Below are 18,481 nucleotides of genomic sequence, written 5' to 3' on the forward strand. Positions count from 1 at the left end.
GTATATATCCAGAAGACCAAAAATCGCATTACAACAAAGATATTTGTATCAGAATGTTTATTGCAGCCCAATTCATAATTCCTAGGTCATGGAAGAAGCCCAAATGTCCATCGACCCATGAATGGATCAATAAATTGTGGTATATGTACACCATGGAATACTATGCAGCCCTAAATAAAGATGGAGACTTTACCTCCTTCATATTTATATGGATGGAATTAGAAAATGTTCTTCTTAGCAAAGTATCTCAAGAATGGAAGAAAAAGTACTCAATGTACACAGCCCTACTTTGAAACTAATTCATAGCTTTTATAGAAATGTCATAACCTAATGATAGCCTTAGAATATGAGAAGGGGGTGGGAGAGGGGAGGTAAGGGGGGTGGATGGGGGGAGGGAGGTTGGTGTGGTCACCTCTATGGTTTATCTTACAAAGGTACAAGTGAATCTTTCTAAAAGCAGAGTATGAACATTTTAACTCAATAACTAAGAAAATGACATGAAGGTTATGTTAACCAGTTTGAGAGTATTTCAAAATATATATGAAAACAGCACACTGTACCCTATGATTGCATTAATGTACACAGTTATAAGAAATTAAAAAAAAAAAGTGAAACTGCCACCTAGTGGTCATGAAGGTGTCCCTGCCTTTTCATGAGCTCTCTTGTTAAGTCGTAGCTGTGGAAAATACACAAGAATTGATGGTTTTCTTTTTAAAGTACAGGTAACTTAGAAGCTGTGATGTGAATCAGACAAATAATGTATCTGCTTCTAATTCTTATCCTAAGAGGTTGAATGTAAAGGAATATTTCCAATCAAAATGAATAGTGAAACAAAAATCAAATTGACATGTACCAGTTTGCTAAAATAGAACACAAAATTTTTTCTTTGACTAAGCTTAAATTTAAATGAAGTGCCACAAAGACAGAACAAACCTACCAACAAAGCACTGTCTTAAATTAAACAGCCCAGCACAAAATGGAATGGTTGTTTTCATTTAACCAGATCAGATCTACTTAGTGCTGGGTTCACTCTGGCCTGACACCCACATGTTTAGCAGGTACCTAAGCAGCTTATTACACTATAATGTGGTGACTTCAAATGGGGTAAAAGAATGAGGTGAGAAGGCACAAAGAAGACTTGGTAGCTCCATAAAGCAGTAAAATTTGAACTAAATTGTCAGGAAGGAAGATTAGATTTTGTCAGACAGGCTTGGTAGAGGGCAGGAAAGAAATTCTACCTGAATAAAGGCAGATCGGTGCAAGGGCCAGAAGAATGGGCTATCTTTCAGGCCTCAGGGAGGTGCTATCTTCGTCAGTTTTCTGCTGCTATAACAGAACATCACAGACTAGGTAATTTACAATGAACAAAAATGAATTTAGCTCATGGCTTTGGAGGCTGGGAAGTCTGAGGGTGTGTCACTGGCATCTGGTGAGAGGCTACAGCGTAGGTGGAAGGGCAGGAGTGCATGAACAAGCCAGAGAGGGAAGGGACACTAAGCTCCCACAGTAGCTAACTAACTCTCGTAATATCAACATTAATCAATCCGTGAGGGCAGAGCCTTCACAGCCTAACCTTAAATACCCCACCTCCCAACACTGTGACAACGGCAATTAAATTTCTGAGTTTTGGTGGGGGTCATTCGAACCACATCAGATGTGTAGTATGGCTGAAAAATATCATTCAATCTAAAGCTTTGTACTAGTATTGCATTTATTAACCACCTACTTTATATATTTATTGGCAACCTATCTTATTCAAACTAGAGGTACAATAGTATGAGACATGGAGAAAAATTTAAGAAGACATAGAGTCATGTTGTAAAGATGTCAGTTCTCCCCAGATTAGCCTACAGACTCAAACCCGGTAAAAATCCCAGCAGGTCTTGTCTTTTGTAGAAATTGACAAGCTATTTTAAAAATTCATTTAGAAGTGCAAAGAACCAAAAGTAGCCAAGACTCTTGAAAAAGAACAACACTGGAGAAATTATACTACCAGATATCAAGAAAACGAAAGGAATTAATTGATGGGAAACTGGTAGTATATGCTGAAACTGGATATACACACAACGTCTGATCCAGCAATTCCACACAGTAAAATGCATGCAATCTGAGATATACTAGATTGTTCAAAGCAGCACTATTCCTAATAACGCTGAATGGGAACTATCCAAATGCCCATCAACATTGTGGTGTCTGTGCACAATGGGATTCTATGCAGCAATGAAAATGACTTAGAACTACACACAACACTGCGTCTGCATTTAACAAATGGAAAGTTAAGGAAAAGATGCCAGACTCAAAGGAATACCTAGTGTACAATTCCATTTACATAAAGTACAATAATGGCCAAAATTAATTATGGTAGATGGATTGCATCAACAGCTCTCTGTCTTCATCTCTCCTGATAGTCATACCCTTTGCCAGGTGACAGCAGCTCTTCTCCCTAAAAATGTGGGGGGTATTTCCCCAGCAGCACCAGGACTATGGTGAGACGATGAAAGCATCTGCCTCAGCCTTAAAATGAAAGGGGCACCCAAAACTTCAGGGATCAAAAAATAATATGCTAATGCCATTTTTTTCAAAAAAATCAAAATTAGTATAAACCGTTCATGGTGAACAGAATATTAACATTTTTATTGAAGATAGGAGCTGACTTGTATGACTCACTTTTCTAGGCTCGCCCTCATCCCAGCTCTGTCAGATCTTGTCTTAAGAGGCCCGTGCATTTCTGTCTGTTCTCTTACTTTTTGCTAGCACCAGGGCTGTGCCTTGGCCAGCCTGCCGGAGAGGAGAGCCCAGCCAAGATGAGCAGATCTGCCTATACAACCACCCCCGGTGAGGGAACAATACAACACAGCAAGTTTTGTGATTCTTTGTTAGGCATGAATAGCAAACTTAAACTATGTCCTTAAGATTCAGGAGAGAGGTTACTCTTGGGAGATCAGGAATGACTTGACATGCTGCTAAGTTGTTTCTTGATCTGGGTGCTAATGACACAACTGTGTTCAGTTTGTGAAAATTGACTGACTTGTATGTTTATAATCTGTATACTTTTCTGTATTTTTATTATATTTGAAAAAAAAATTTAAAGGCTAGGAAACCTGGCCCCTACCAATTTTTCAAAGATAACTTAGCTGGGATAAGACACTCCAAAGAAAAGTTACAAGTACCAGGGACTGAAATAAAAATCCAGAATAAATCAAATATGAACCATATTCAGAAAATCTGTAAAACTATTTATTTTAGACTTTTAAAGTTTTATTTTTGATTTTACTCACAATTACGTATGAGGAAAATACTTAGAATTATTGGACAATTATTTGTAAATCTGTTAGGTGAGACAAAATCACAATGTAAAAATATTCTCTGAACCAGCAATTTTTTTTCTTTTTTTAAAGACAGTCTCACTCTGACACTTTGGGTAGAGTACCGTGGCATCATCATAGTTCACAGCAACTTCAAACTCTCTAGGCTCAAGGATCCTCTTTGTCTCAGCCTCCCAAGTAGTTAGGACTACAGAATGCCTGGCTAATTTTTCTTTTCTTTCTTTTTTTTTTTTTGTTAGTAGAGTTATGGGTCTCATTCTTGCTGAGGCTGGTCTAGAACGCCTAAGCTCAAGCAACCTACCTGCCTCTGCCTCCCAGGGTGACAGGATTACAGGCATGACCCACTTGCACCTGGCCTCTGAACCAGTATTTCATTTGGCTGGGTTTTTGCAAAATTCTTTACATTTAGCTTTACTTTGCCCTCATTTCAATACAAAGAATTATTATTATGGTCATTATCTTTCCACCATGTGTTTATTGTTGATGACAGAAGGTGTGGCTGTTCTATGCCTGGAGATTAGATGTAATTATCATTCAGCATCAGTTCAGGAGCAATTTATGTTCTATCCAGCTACCTTCACCCCAATGTAATGAAGTTCAGCATCTCATGAGAAATGCAATTTCCTTGCAATTTTTTTTCTTTTTATAGCTGTTTAGAATTAACTCTGAAGTAGGTGGGAAGGTCCTATCATTAACTGAATGTCAAAAATCAAAATTAATACCAAAATTCTGTTTTGAGATTGGGAAAAATAACATCTAAATGATAACATCTAGTTTCTTTTTAAAAAGATATACAAATATTTAGATATGCTCTCTCTGTAAAATAATAAATTTCTATCTAGTACCAGATTTTCTCACACTCACCTGGCCCTAACGATAGTGTCTTACTATTTATTCTTTTTTGAGACAGAGTCTTCTCACTCTGTCGTCCTGGGTAGAGTGCCCAGGGTGTCATCATAGTTCACAGCAAACTCAAACTCCTGAGCTCAACCAATCCTCTTGCCTCAGCCTCTCGAGTAGCTGGGACTGCAGGTGTGTTCACAACACCATGCCTGGCTAGTTTTTCTATTTTTAGTAGGGATAGGGTCTCGTTTTTGTTCAGGCTGGCCTCAAACTCCTAAGCTCAGTTGATCCATCCATCTTGGCCTCCTAGAGTGCTAGGATTACAGGAGTGAGCTATTGCACCAGGCCTTGTGCCTCACTTTCTATAGCAGATGAGGGCCAGGCATGGTGCCAAGAATTTTAATGACAGAAACTCATTTAATCTTTGTAAACTTCTCATGGGGACATCTTGTATTACCTCCTTTTTACAAATGAGAACCCTGAATCAAGAGATGTTGAGTCACTTGTCAAAAGTCCCATGGCTAGAAACTAACAGAGCTCCTGAGTGTGTGTATGTGTGTACATGTGTGTTTAGAGACATAGTCTCACTGTCACTCAGGCTGGAGAGCAGTGGCATGATCATAATTCACTGCAACATTGAACTCTTGAGCTCAAGTGATTGTTTTGCCTCAGCCTCCCCAAGTGCTGGGTTTACAGGTGTGCAACACCACGTGAGCTTGGAGTGGAGTAGTTTTCCAATCATACCTTGAGCTCACCATTTTATTTATTTATTTTGAGACAGAGCCTCAAGCTGTCCCCTTGGGTAGAGTGCTGTGGCATCACAGCTCACGGCAACCTCCAGCTCCTGGGCTCAAGTGAGTCTCCTGCCTCCGCCTCCCAAATAGCTGGGACCACAGGCACCCACCACAACGCCTGTCTATTTTTTTTGGTTGCAGCCATCATTGTTGTTTGGTGGGCTGGGGCTGGATTCGAACCCACCACCTTAAGTGTATGAGGCTGATGCCTTAGCCACTTGAGCCACAGGTGCTGAGCAGAGTTCACCATTTTAAAGGAGCTCTGGAAATTCTCTTTTAAAGGGAATATTTACATTTTCAACAGAGCTACCTCTCCTTAACTTTTATTGCTAATAAAAATCTAATTGTTTTTTTGAGACAGAGTCTTACTTTCTTGCCTTCGATAGAGTGCGTTGGCGTCACACCTCACAGCAACCTCCAACTCTTGAGTTTAAGTTATTCTCTTGCCTCAGCCTCCAGAATAGCTAGGACTACAGGCACCCACTACAATGCCTGTTTTTTTTAGTTATTGTTGCAGTTGTCATTGCTGTTTTAGCCACTGGGGCTGGCTTCAAACCCGCCACCCTTGGTATATGGTGCTGGCGCCTTACCCACTGAGCCATAGGCGCAGCCCCCCAAAATCTAAATTTTTATGTATATCAATTTGCCTGTTGTGGGACAGGGCATTCCTGGAGTATGTGTTTGTAACAGATGAGATCATTTTAAAACTAATGATTTAAATTATTTTTTAAAGTAAGTACTATATATGTATATCATTTTATTTTCTTTAATTTTTTTATTTTAATTTTTTATTAAATCAAACACATAGATCATGTATACATTAATGCATTAAATGGGGTACAATGTGGTGACTTCATATAGAATTTGGAATGCTTACACCACACTGGTTAATATATCCCTCACCTCATTTACTTAATTATTGTGTTAAGACGTTTATACTCTATACCTAATAGATCCGACATGGACCCTTGCAATAGGCACCATAGGTGTGGTCCCACCATACAGTCCTGTTTTTACTACAGTAAGTTGATATGGTGTTTTTTACCAATAATTTCATGAGCCCATGCCTCTTTAGTTATAGGTGAAGGCTCTTTAGAATAGGAATCTTTGGCTCGGTGCCTGTAGCTCAACTGGCTAAGGTGCCAGCCACGTACACCTAAGGTGGCAGGTTCGAATCCAGCCCGGACCCGCCAAACAACAATGACGGCTGCAAAAAATAGCCAAGCGTTGTGGCGGGCGCCTGTGGTCCCAGCTACTTGGGAGGCGGAGGCAGGAGACTCGCTTGAGCCCAGGAGTTAGAGGTTGCTGTGAGCTGTGAAGCCATGGCACTCTACCCAGGGGGATAGCTTGAGGCTCTGTCTCAAAAAAAAAAAAAAAAAAACAAAAAAACCCAGGAATTAGCGCATCCTCTTTTTTTTTTTTTTTTTTTTTTTAAAGCTTTAATACCCAGATGGTAACCAGTAGTGCTCAGAGCAGGTGTTTATTAATTAATGGACGGAAGTAAATGTCTTCCAGCTTAGTGGAGATTATGGAGAGAAAAGGAATAAATGAGAACGGTGTTGTGTGGAATTGACTAGTGGTCTGTGTGTAAGTTGCTGAAATATTTTCATTGACAGGCAAACAAACAATAGTATTACTGGTAATAAAAATTCTTTGTTCTTCCCCTTCCATACTCCTGGTTGCAGGGGTCTTCCTTCTCCTCTTGTCCTCCCCTACCAGAATGAGTAAAAGAATTACAAAGTTTAGTAGATTATCCAAAGGACAAGCTTTTATGACTTGCATTTTCTGTCTTTAGAATCTGTTTGCTTCCTTCTGGGAACCTCCCAGAACTCCTATCATCTGTGCGCCTCCCTTTTTTCTGCGGCCAGAAGGTGGAGTTGTGAAGATTTCAGAGGGACGGAGGGAAATGTGGAGTTTTGGCCCTGGGCCAGGTCAGGCCAGGGAGGGGACCCAGGACGGAAAGAGCCGGCTGCGTCTGGGCCCGACTTTGGGCGCCCTCCAGCACCGATCATCAGGGCGTTGGAGCAGCAGGCAGGGAGCAGGTCGGGGACCAGAAGGCAGAGCCAAAGATTCACTGCTCTCGCGTCCCACCTGCCTGGTATCTACCCCCGCCTCGCCGCACACCGACCTACAGCGGCCAAAGGACTCCAAGCCACCGGCCGAGGCGGGCGCTGAAACCGCTGCTCTCTAGCGCCGCCACCCGGAGGAACTTTGCACCCTCAGATTTTGGTTTCCTTGGGGCAAATCTGGAGCCAACCCTCTGTGGACGCTGAGGGCTGACCCTGTAATCGGTGGCTGCTTTCTTCCCCAAACCTTTCCATATGAACTATTAAAGTCGGAATCATTTTATTGTTGACCAAAGTCTGAATCCAGGAAGAAAAGTGTCTCATATAGTGGAGAGCGGGGCCCAAATACACAGAGGAGGGGCCCCTGCAGGCCCAAGAACTGTCTGGGTAACTTGGGAACATTGGCTAGGGGAGCGGCCGCGACTTCTAGAACAGCTTGACTGGAGGCTAGACGCTCAATTGAATGTACTCCCAGCAAATGTGGATGTGAATTAATAATGCCAGACTAAGGCGTGTCCCAACGGAGGATGCGTATACAGCTGGGATCCGTTTGCCAAGCAGACTTGAAACGTGGTCATTCTTTAACGTGTACCGTCAGCGCACGGGTTCTAAGGTGGCCAATGTTGCTGTCAGCATTGGTTAGTCCTCGTTATCGGTAAGCAGGGGTTTAAGGGTCTGCAGGAGTGCCTTCTGTGGAAAATGTAAAGAATGGAATCAGAACAGGTTTTCTGGAGATTGATGAACATGGAGTTACGTCAGAGAAGAAACAGGGTGCAGATAGAAGCGGGTCAATCTGTGGGTGTCTTCATTTCTCCCCAACATGCTTATTCCATTAACTGTGGAGATGCCTGAGGTTTGCTTTGTAAGAACACTTCCTTCAAGATCAGAAACCAAATAATCTGCGGGAGGAAGAACAAATTCCAAATACAAGTGGCTTTGTGATGAGTCAGCCTGTGACTGAGCCTCTGGCTGTATCCAAAGCCCATGGAGATTTTCACTTCCAAAGTGTCCACGGGAAAGGCCTCACAGAGCAGCTTGTGTCACCAGAGCCTGAAGCCCGTGACATTGAAAGATGGGAAGAAGTTGAGGAGTTCATTACCCTCGCCTGTGGTGGTATCCGGGCTGTTCTGGGAAACAAAGAGCTCAGTGATCTTGTGACATCCAGACCCAAAGTCACTGATGACCTTGAGAAAGTTTGCAAAGAATGGGTCAATGTCTGTTTGTGCAAGGGAAATCCAGACAAGGTGGGTGTGATTTTGATTGGTTTTCCAAATGCACCCAAAGTTTTGCCAGAAGCAGTGAAGGAAGGGCAGAGCTGGACAGGTCCCTGGAATGCCCAGGAGAAGAAATCCTAAGGAAACAGGGGGAAGGCGCCAGGACTCAGTCCGTGTGGTACCTCCGCGAGTGAGTTAGTGAGCGAGATCACCCCCGGCCTCCCACCAGGGAGTGAATGGGCCAGTGGAGCGCTATTGAAGCCCTTTATGGTAGATTGAATCCTCACAAAAATGACAGCGCCGACTCTACATTAACTGAGGCTATGTTGGTAAAACTGCTCATCTAGCCATGGAGTTTACCATCCTCAACTTTAAGGAACGGGTCAGGACACAGGTGGGGGTGGTTATACCAGAGAACTTCAGCCATACAATAGATAACTCTGAGCTGATTTTTTTGTAAATTTGTTTTATGTAAACACGACTTTAAACCAGACTCCAGCAGTTTTTGCTGTGTGATTTTGTTTCTTTGTAAAGTACGGTTATCTTTGTACAAAATGCTCATTTGATTATTTATTGTTTTAAATAACTGTCAAAGTTACAAGAAATGTTTGGCTTGTGTGATGTGACAGATATTTAGCCCTTTCATGTCATGTTGTGTTTGGACTTGGGGTCGGGACAGGGGGAGCAGCAGCCACATCAGTTAGATGTTCAAACATGCAACATGATTATGGAGAATAATTTCAAAATCTTACACAGCTGAACATCCAAGGAGGTACTTACTAAAAATGATCTTAATGCTCTTGGTAAGGGAATTGGCATTGTTGATGAATCTGGTCCCTTCATTTAACTCTCAGGTTGTTCCCTCCTGTTCTCTCCCTTGCCATGGGCATTGTAGATAACGTAGTAAATTCATAAATATATCAACGTTGGGGCTAAAATGCCTTCATTATTTACACCTCTTTTACAAGTCCTTACATTTAGTTACTAGTTGATAGGCAGCAGCTTCCTACATATAGTAGGACATTGCTACATTTTTGCTATCATGATTGGCTAGGCCTGCTGCTGTTCCTAGTAAGATATTCTGAATTCTCTTGTATCAATAAAGCATGATTTAACAAACAAAAAAATAAAATGGCCATAGTATTTGCATGTGAACTTTGCACATCCTCCCACATACTTTAAATCATCTCTAGATTATTTATCATACCTACTGCAATGTAAACACTTTTTAAATAGTTGTTATATTGCACTGTTTCTTATATATATTTTTATTGTTGTATTTTAATCAGTTTTTTCCAGGATATTTTTCATCTGTCCTTGGTCAAATACATGCATATGGAGGCCAATTGAGTTATTTCTCCATTTGGAAATGGTGTACTCAAACGAACACATTTTCACTCTAAGCAAACTTTGTAGTAAATAATGCTCATTTTGCTGGCCTGGTGCTGCAGTCACATTTCTTGTAAGCAGTGCAGGTCTGGCATCGCAAGGATTTGACTGAGCCTGTTTTTCTGTTTTAATAAGATGCCCTGTGATCCTCTAGTGGTTCCCAATTGTTAGTGCACAGACTCATTGCAGTTAGGATCACCTGGGGGAGAATTCGGAATCTGCAATTTCTTAGTTTCCAGCCCCAGGGCTTCTGTTTCAGTAGAACTGGGAGTAGGGCTTGGAAATCTGTTTTTTAAAAAGCTCCTGGTGGGATTCTGCATAAACCAAGTGCAGAAATAATTGCTGCAGAGATGACATGATTGGCAGGTTAGTGCTACTGGAGTAAAGCTCTTACGTGACTTCAGTCTTGGGGAGCCCCCACTCAAATGACTTACCGCTGAATCAGGGGAGAAGAAGGATACCTTGCTGGGCAGGGTTAATAGCGGTCATAAAGTCGATCGGACTCACCTGGTTAGTTTCATTATGTTCTGAATGATATATTGTTGTGAAGTGAGATTTGGGAGATTTGGATAAATCCTTTTTACATATTCAGCACAGTGTCATGCAAGCAACATCAACTTACTGATCTGTTCCTATTAATTGTACCTGTATTAATTACACTTAATATGTAATATTAAGGGATATTAGAAAAAGGAACCAACCATATTGGTTGCCATCCTTATATATCTCTTTCCACTCTTCCAAACTCCTTTTTATATTTGATAATCATAATTTATAATATGCTTTTATTCTTCTGCTAGTTTTCCATTGGAAATTTTCTTATATTGATATAGAGGGTTTTTTTTCCTTTTGACACCTGCATGCTTTGGGTTTACACCACACTAGTGGATTTTAATACTTGGCACAAATCAATGTCTTAGAGTTTCTGGGAAGGCCACACTCACCCTTTCATATTTTAGGTTTAGTCTATTGACACCATTGATGCCTTGGTATACTTGAATGGCTTGAAAGTTGTCCTTTGCGAGAGCTGGACTATTCCTCAATGCTTCTAACTCTCAGTGCAACACACCATATATACCAGCAGATGGTGCTGTGGCTCAACTTTTCGCTCACCTTTGGCAGGGCAGGTGAAATATTAAGTACAACTTTCATTCCTTTCCTACTAGGGCTAATAAACTGTTCAAATCTGCAAGATAAATAAAATCTTTAAAAAATTACTTTAGCTATGTATGAAAGATGATGATGGACTGAGTATGAACACTGCTCTAAAGTCGTGAGGTCTGAACTTCATACTGAACTTGAACTTGGAGGAGGTAGTGGGTTCAGTAATGTTTACTGACAACTTTTCTGCTGTTAAGAAAGGGGTCATAGAAAGCTTTTGAGGAAGGCTGGAGGCCAGTCTTTGGCTTTTTGCTGCCCTAAGAGCAGCAAGCAGCCCAGGGAAATGATTATAATTTAACTGAAGTTCTAAAAAATGCATACATTTTATGTCATCCTTGGTTTAATCATAAAAATATTAAGCAAAACTATCTACAATATTAGCATAAGGACAACATCTGTAGTCGTGGGATTCTGCCTAAGCTCTTTGCGTTGGCTCACTCTCCAGGCATCAGGAGATAATGCTAACAGACTGCTTGCTTTTCCTCTGTGTATTTGTAACCTCTTCTGGTGTTTGCAGTTAGAATGTGGCCTGCTGGAATGGATTTTCTTTTCCTATTTGTATGTAAATAACATATATCCAGGATCCTGGCCATTTCCCCGAAGCTGTTTTAAGAAATGGGGGCATTGTTATCCTAGAGGTGAGGGCCTCTGTGCCATTCCTAAAAGTGTCAAAGCCAATTAACTCAGTAGTTTGGGTAGGGCTATAAGACATCCAAGGTCACAGTAACCAACTGGGGCAAGATCAGTCAAAGTTAGAAAAGAGAGACGCAGTGTATTCCAGGCACCAAGAAGAATGCACTCTGACACACGCAAAGTGTGGCATTGGTAATCTGGAGAAATAGAATTTGTGTGGCTCAGGAGCCCCCAGCACTTCACAGAGAAGCACTTAAAGATGAATCCTCAGCAGCAGAGCCATTTGTGTCTATAGAGAGTATCCACCTTTCTACGAACCAAGTGTGAACTGACAGTTTCTGACTCAGAGTTTTATCGATGTGAGTCCTCATACTACTCCCTGTGTCTCTTTACTTTCTTATTTTTATTTTTATTTTTTATAAGCACGGCAGACAACAATTATGAAGAAATGGAAAGATGACTTTGCTTGTTGATGGAGTCAGGAAAAGGTGTAAAACTCAGGGAGTGATTCTACCCCCTGCCTCTCTCCCCTCCCAGCTGCAAAATTTTAGGAGGGCTGTGGAAAACAGGGTTTTCATCATCCTTGCAGGCTTTCTATTGGGTCTCCCTGGTAGCCACTGCATTCCAGATGTGTACTTGAGATTTATAGTTGTTTACTTGGGAAGCAAATTCTCACATGAAACGGGAAAAGAATTTTTCATATAAAGAATAAATATTTGTGTTCTAGATGGAGAAGCAAATGCCTTCCTGAGCCCAGTTTCTGCTGCTGGCTGGCTGAGTGTCTGGAACATAATAATAGCTCACATTCATTGACTAAGGGACAGGCTGTGTGCTAAGTACTGAATAAGCATCACTTCTTTTAATTCTTACAAAACCTGTGAAGTAGGTACTGTTATCTGCACTTTTAAAAAAGTGAGGAACAGGCTCCCAAAGATGAAATATGTTTCCTGATGTCCCCTGGCTGGTGAATGACAGAGCCATAATTTGAAATGAGTTTTAAAGTGCTATGCTCTTCTATTCAGCCAATAGCTTATCAGAGACAACCTAATTTCACTTTGATTCTATTTGTTTTCCAAATAGGATTATGCACTTGTGATTCTGTAATTGAGAAGTAGGCCTCAATCTCTGTCCAAATATACCCCTAGGCTCGGCGCCTATAGCTCAACCGGCTAAGGCGCCAGCCACGTACACCTAAGGTGGTGGGTTCGAATCCCCAGCCCGGACCCGCCAAACAACAATGATGGCTGCAACCAAAAAATAGCCGGGCGTTGTGGCAGGCGCCTGTAGTCCCAGCTACTTGGGAGGCGGAGGCAGGAGACTCGCTTGAGCCCAGGAGTTGGAGGTTGCTGTGAGCATGATGCCACGGCACTCTACCCGGGGGGACAGCTTGAGGCTCTGTCTCAAAAAAAAAAAAAAAAAAACAAATATACCCCTAAGCTTCTCTTCAGTAGGCTGGAGACTCTTGGGGACTAAGAATCACAGGGTCAGGGCTGTTTTCAGCAAGCCCTGTGTGTGTGTTTTTAAATCTCTCCTTGGAACATGAGGCTACCTTTCCTCCATTGTTCTCAGCTTGGAACTATGTCAAAGATTCTAGGAAACAAGAAAAGTCCCCTTCAATATCCTGTTACAGTAGGGTACGCCATTCATCTTAGAGCTCGGTGAAATGAAAGTCCTACAGTTAGGAGGAAAGACCCATGTTGGAAGGCACTCACGGATCTATCTATTGTTATTTGAGCATGTTCTCTGGGGTCTCATCCACTCAACATAGCTTCCTTATTTCTTGTAACATATACACTATTCTTGCAAAGGAAAATTCTCCTCTGTTAATTTCCAAGAGAATAATTTTTTTCCCAAATTATTTATACATGTTAACTTTTTTTTTTTTTTTGAGACAGCATCTCACTCTGTTGCTCTGGGTAGAGTGCTGTGGCATCATAGCTCACAGCAACCTCAAACTCTTGGGTTTAGGTGATTCTCTTTCCTCAGCCTCCTGAGTAGCTGGGACTACAGGTGCCTGGTACAAGGCTCAACTAGTTTTTCTATTTTTATTAGAGACAAGGTCTTGCTCTTGCCCAGGCTGGTTTCAAGCATCTGAGCTCCACAATCCACCTGCCTCAGCTTCCCAAAGTCCTATTATAACAGGCATGAGCCACCACACCCTACTTTATACATGCTAACTTAAAACAAAATATAAATAGAAATATTTATAAGTCAAAATATAAATAGACTTAAAGAGTTTTACTTGGGCACAATTTTAAAGGTTGAGAACCTAGTGCCACTTTCTTCCTTTGGAGGGTGATTGTTTTCTCCTCTGTAAAAGTGTCCGTTTGGGGAAGACCACGTGGCACTTTGCTATAGAGATTTAGATAGAAGGGCTATGTTTGTTGACAGAGGAGTTAGGGAAGGTATTGGGAAAGGTGAATTTGAGCCACACCTTGAAAGAAGTGAGGAATTTAGACTGATAAGGAGGCAGGGCAGGGTGTGCCATGGGGAGACAAAGGGAGGATGAGCTCGGCTTAAAGTATCAGGATTAAGCCTGCTGGGTACAGAATAAAGGGCCTGACTGGAGTAGAAGGTAACTTGCTTTCACAGGGCTGGAGGGCACACAGTTTAAACAGATGAGGGATGTGAAATTAATACTACTGGGTTGGCAGGATACCAATACCAGTATCTTACTGTGGACATATCTTTGAAAATCATTTATTCCAAGCCTCACATTCTATAGATGAGACAACAGGGATTCAGGGTAGTGAAGCAACTTTCCCAGGGCCTTGGGGGCATTGGGTCATTCATTGTTTGCTCCGTGTATAACCTGTCTCTGTGCTCAGTCTGAGCATGAACATGAAGCATTGTGGTTGAGGAAGTAAAGAAGCTCTACCATGAACTCAGTGTTGGAGATACTCCTGGATGTATTGACTGGGGAAGAAAATAGGAAATCAGAAGGAGAAATGAGGATTATACAGCAATTTTGAAGTACATATTGTGGCCTTGGCTATGGGAGGGGGACAAAGGAAATAAGATCCATTGAAGAAGAAGTGGGTAGGACCCAGTATAGGGCTCCGAGAAGAGGCAGGTGGCCTCTCCCAGACAGTGAGCAGGGAGTGCCCTGCAGAGGGCTGAGGACAGAACCTGCGGATTCCCAACTGTTGCAGGAAGATGCCATCACTTATGAACAGGTTATGACTTTTAAATAAATTGTCCTAAGAGTTTTTAAGTTGTTTCCCTCCCTCAGTTCTTTTTATTCCTATCAATTCTTTGAGCTCATTCCCACCAGAGAATTCTGATGTTCAAGTAAATAGAGTAGATGATTAAACAGGCTGCTGATGGTGCAAATATGTCCACTGACCCAAGACAAAAGGTGATGGGCTGTAAGTATATTTAAAAAATTCCCCTGGCCTGCTGAGCCAGCACCAGTACCTTTTGTTGTTTTAATCTTACTGGGATTCTTCAAGCTTGTGCCTAACTCCTGAGGGTGATATTACATACTGCACCCTTTATTTTTATTTTTTTCCCCACCCACATTTTAACTCAAACTTAGACTAGCCATTGGGTAAATTAGGAAATTCGGATGAATGGGATCCTTGAATGACACCAGACATAATCTCCTGATACAATAACAAAAGTAGTTGTCCATGTATGGGAAAATCTTATTGAAAGGTAATAAATACTAAAGTTAGCATTGATTTACATTTTCAAAGTTTTCTGTATTATTTTATTATAGTGATCAATTTTCTTTCTTTCTTTCTTTTTTTTTTTTTTGGAAACAGGGTTTCATTTTGTCACCCTTGGTAGAGTGCTGTGGTATCATAGCTCACAGCAACCTCAAACTCTTGGGCTCAAGAGATTCTCTTGCCTCAGCCTCCGGAGTAGCTGGAATTGTAGGCACCCGCCATGATGCTGGGCTATTTTTAGAATGGCATCTCCCTCTTGCATAGGTTCCTCTGGAACTGCTGAGTTCGAGCAATCCACTCGCCTTGGCCTCCCAGAGTGCTAGGAGGTGTGAGCCACCATGCCCGGCCATGATTCATTTTCTTAATTAAAAACCTCTAGAAAATGCATGTAGAATCCAATGTAGATACCATATGTGTGTAAAAGACCAATTATTAAGAACAAATCTACACCAAAATAAAGAAAGAAGTAATTGTCTTAATGACTGAAGTTTTTAGGTTTATTTTAGAAATGGCTTCTAGGGTGGGATGTATTGAGAAGATCCATTGACATCCATTCTTTCAAACATTGTGATGAATCATGATCTGAAGACATTTTTAAATTTTTTAAGGTCAGGAAGGAGCTATTCACCACCCCCTTGTTTGTTCTGGCCACTTTCCATCCTTCTCTTTCATGTGTAATTGTATGTGTGTATTATCCTTCCCTTCTTATCCAATGCTCCGGCCACTGAGCCAGCACCACCCTTTTGTTGTTCTAATCCACCACTTTACCTGTGTGTCTCTCTGTCCTTCCCGTCATTTCTCAGGACATGAAGGGTCACAGAGTTTTGCCTATATCTGTTATGTTCAGTATGATTCTATTTTAAGCCTTAACTCTTAAGGTGGCATTACTGTGTGTGCATTGTAGTTCATGTTGTGATGGGGGCCAGTGTCTCCCTATGTCCCCCATGTCTAGGCAACAACATTTGTGCTGGGGGCATCTGGCAAGGTCAGGTCTCGATACTGCCTGTCTTAAGTCATAGCAGTGGGTCTTGAGTTTTTCTGAGGCGCACTGCAAATCATTTCCAACAATTAACAATATGAATGCCAAAATGTGTGAATAATAATTCTTGAAAAATAAAATCAGAGAGGACTGCAGGTTATCCCTGTAATCAGTAATCCTTACTTCTTGGCATTCCTGTGTTTTCTGGAGTAGAAGAGAAGGCTGAGAAGTTGTGTCATTGACTCAAAAAAGGACGTGACCCACAGTTGATCTGGGTACCTACAAGGCAGTGTAGTTACGTTTGTGTTCATTTATTATTTTCTCCAGGTAGAAGGTGAGAACTGCATCATGGAGCTATTTGGAAAAAAATCTCCAGATTTTATTTGATAATAAATCAAGCAACTGCAAGGTCCACGGTCCTTCTCTTTCATGAATATTGAAGTCACTCTGAATGACATTAAACTGAAGGGAAACGTCTATGATAGTGTAGTGAAGGCAGCGTGCAGGGACTGCACCTGATTCCTGATCGCATAGGCGGCTCTCACTCCATCATTCCCGCCTCGCTCCGCAGGCCACTATGCCAGCCCTGCCCGCTAGTGGGCAGCACGCCGCGCTCGGGGCTCTGCCGCTGGGTCCCTCCGGAGTGGGCGCCAAGTCCTCCCGCCTCCGTCCCACCTCACCTACCCCCTCCCCGGACTCCGCCTCTCTTCTTTCGGCAGAAAGTCTGGTCTGTCTTCCTACGGTGTGGCTCCACGCCAGAAATAATGGAATGGCGGAAAATTTTCTTGTGGTTAGAGGTGAAGCAAAGAAAGCTTGTCCCTCTGTCCCCTCCCCTCCAGACGCCCGCCTCCCCGGCTGCGCGCTCGCGGGGTGTGGGGAGGACGCGACTTGTGGCCGGGAGATCTAAGGGATGCTTGCGGGCTTTTGCAGCCTAATGTGTGTGCCCTGAAAGAGCGAGCAGGGCTTTCTGTGGGCCGGGGAAGGATGCGGGGGCACCAGGTGAACAGCTCTTCGGAGAGAGCTTCTGGATACCGAAGCAGGACCCCTCAAACTTCACGATGTTGCCCGGCTGGACCCCCAGCACACACAGGGGCCCAGTGGAATAAATATTTCCATGCCCTTGGGGCCCATTTGGCCCTGTTAAAACTGTGCCCCTGTGTGTTTGGCTTAGCCTGTTAGAGAATTTCCAGGACTCTTGAAATGCTTGTGGGTAACCTGGAATTTCTTTAGAGACCTGGCTGCTGAGATCACTAACCACCACTGGGGACTCATGCCCTCTGTGAGCGACAAAGACATTTGTGTAAAAGTGGGTCACGGGCAATCCTTGGAAATTCTTCAGCCATCAGTTCCCTATATGGGGTAAATATACCAACCGTAGATGCTAGGGGTATGGCAGAGAAGGCGTCAAGCCAGAGATACGTATGCAGCTGTCGCTCATCTCTGGCCCACTCCAAAACCCACTCTAATGTTTGTTGCTACAGGCCCACACCGCTGACCCATGGCCCAGATCCACTGCCATCTTCTTAGCTCTCTTTGACACTGAAAAGAAAAGGCCTCATGGGTTCATCAGGATTCTCCAGGCACAAAACTATGGTTGAACAGTTGTTGTTCTAGAGTTAATTGACCTTTCCTAGCAGACGCTAGACTTAGATTTCAGCAAGGCCATCCTCAGAAACTGACACCTGTGTCCTTTTGGGGGTGGATCAGAGAGGTCACTCCACATCCTTGAGTACACCAAAACAGTTTTGGGGGGCTTGGTGAGGTGACTCATGCCTGTAATCCTAGCACTCTGGGAGGCCAAGGAAGGTGGATTGCTTGAGCTCAGAAGTTCAAGACCAGCCTGATTAAGTGAGACCCATGTCTCTACTAAAAGTAGAAAAACAAGCTGGGTATTGTGGTGGGTGCCTGTAACAGTCCCAGCTACTCAGGAGGCTGAGGGAAGAGGATCACTGGAGCCCAAGAGTCTGAGGTTGCTATGAGCTATGATGATGCCACAGCACTGTACCCAGGGGCAGATGGAGTAAGAGTGTGTCTCAAAAACTGAACACTTCTGGAGGCTACCACCTTTCTCTAACTTTCAGGAGTATCAGCAGGTTCCTTTCTCTTATAGCATGTTATTCTGTCATTTTTTTATTCACTTGACAGATACTTAATAAACATATACCTGATCCTTTATTAAGTAGTAGAGAGAACTATAGGGAGCAAGATAGTCCCAGGTCCCTGCCTTTCTCAAGTGTAAAATCATTGTAAAGTGGGGCCAGGGAGTCTCTGTGGGCTGGGGCTCTGGAGCCTGCACAATATCTCTGCTTTGTCCAGCCCTCCTCCAGCCCTGAGGACTTCAGCAGCAGGCCACAGACTGATGACATTGTCTCCATTGCTCTTTAATTCTTTTTTTTTTTTTTTTT

This window comes from Otolemur garnettii, unplaced genomic scaffold (genome assembly GCF_000181295.1).
Source record: "Otolemur garnettii isolate 467f Iridium unplaced genomic scaffold, OtoGar3 scaffold00050, whole genome shotgun sequence".
NCBI lineage: Eukaryota > Metazoa > Chordata > Mammalia > Primates > Galagidae > Otolemur > Otolemur garnettii.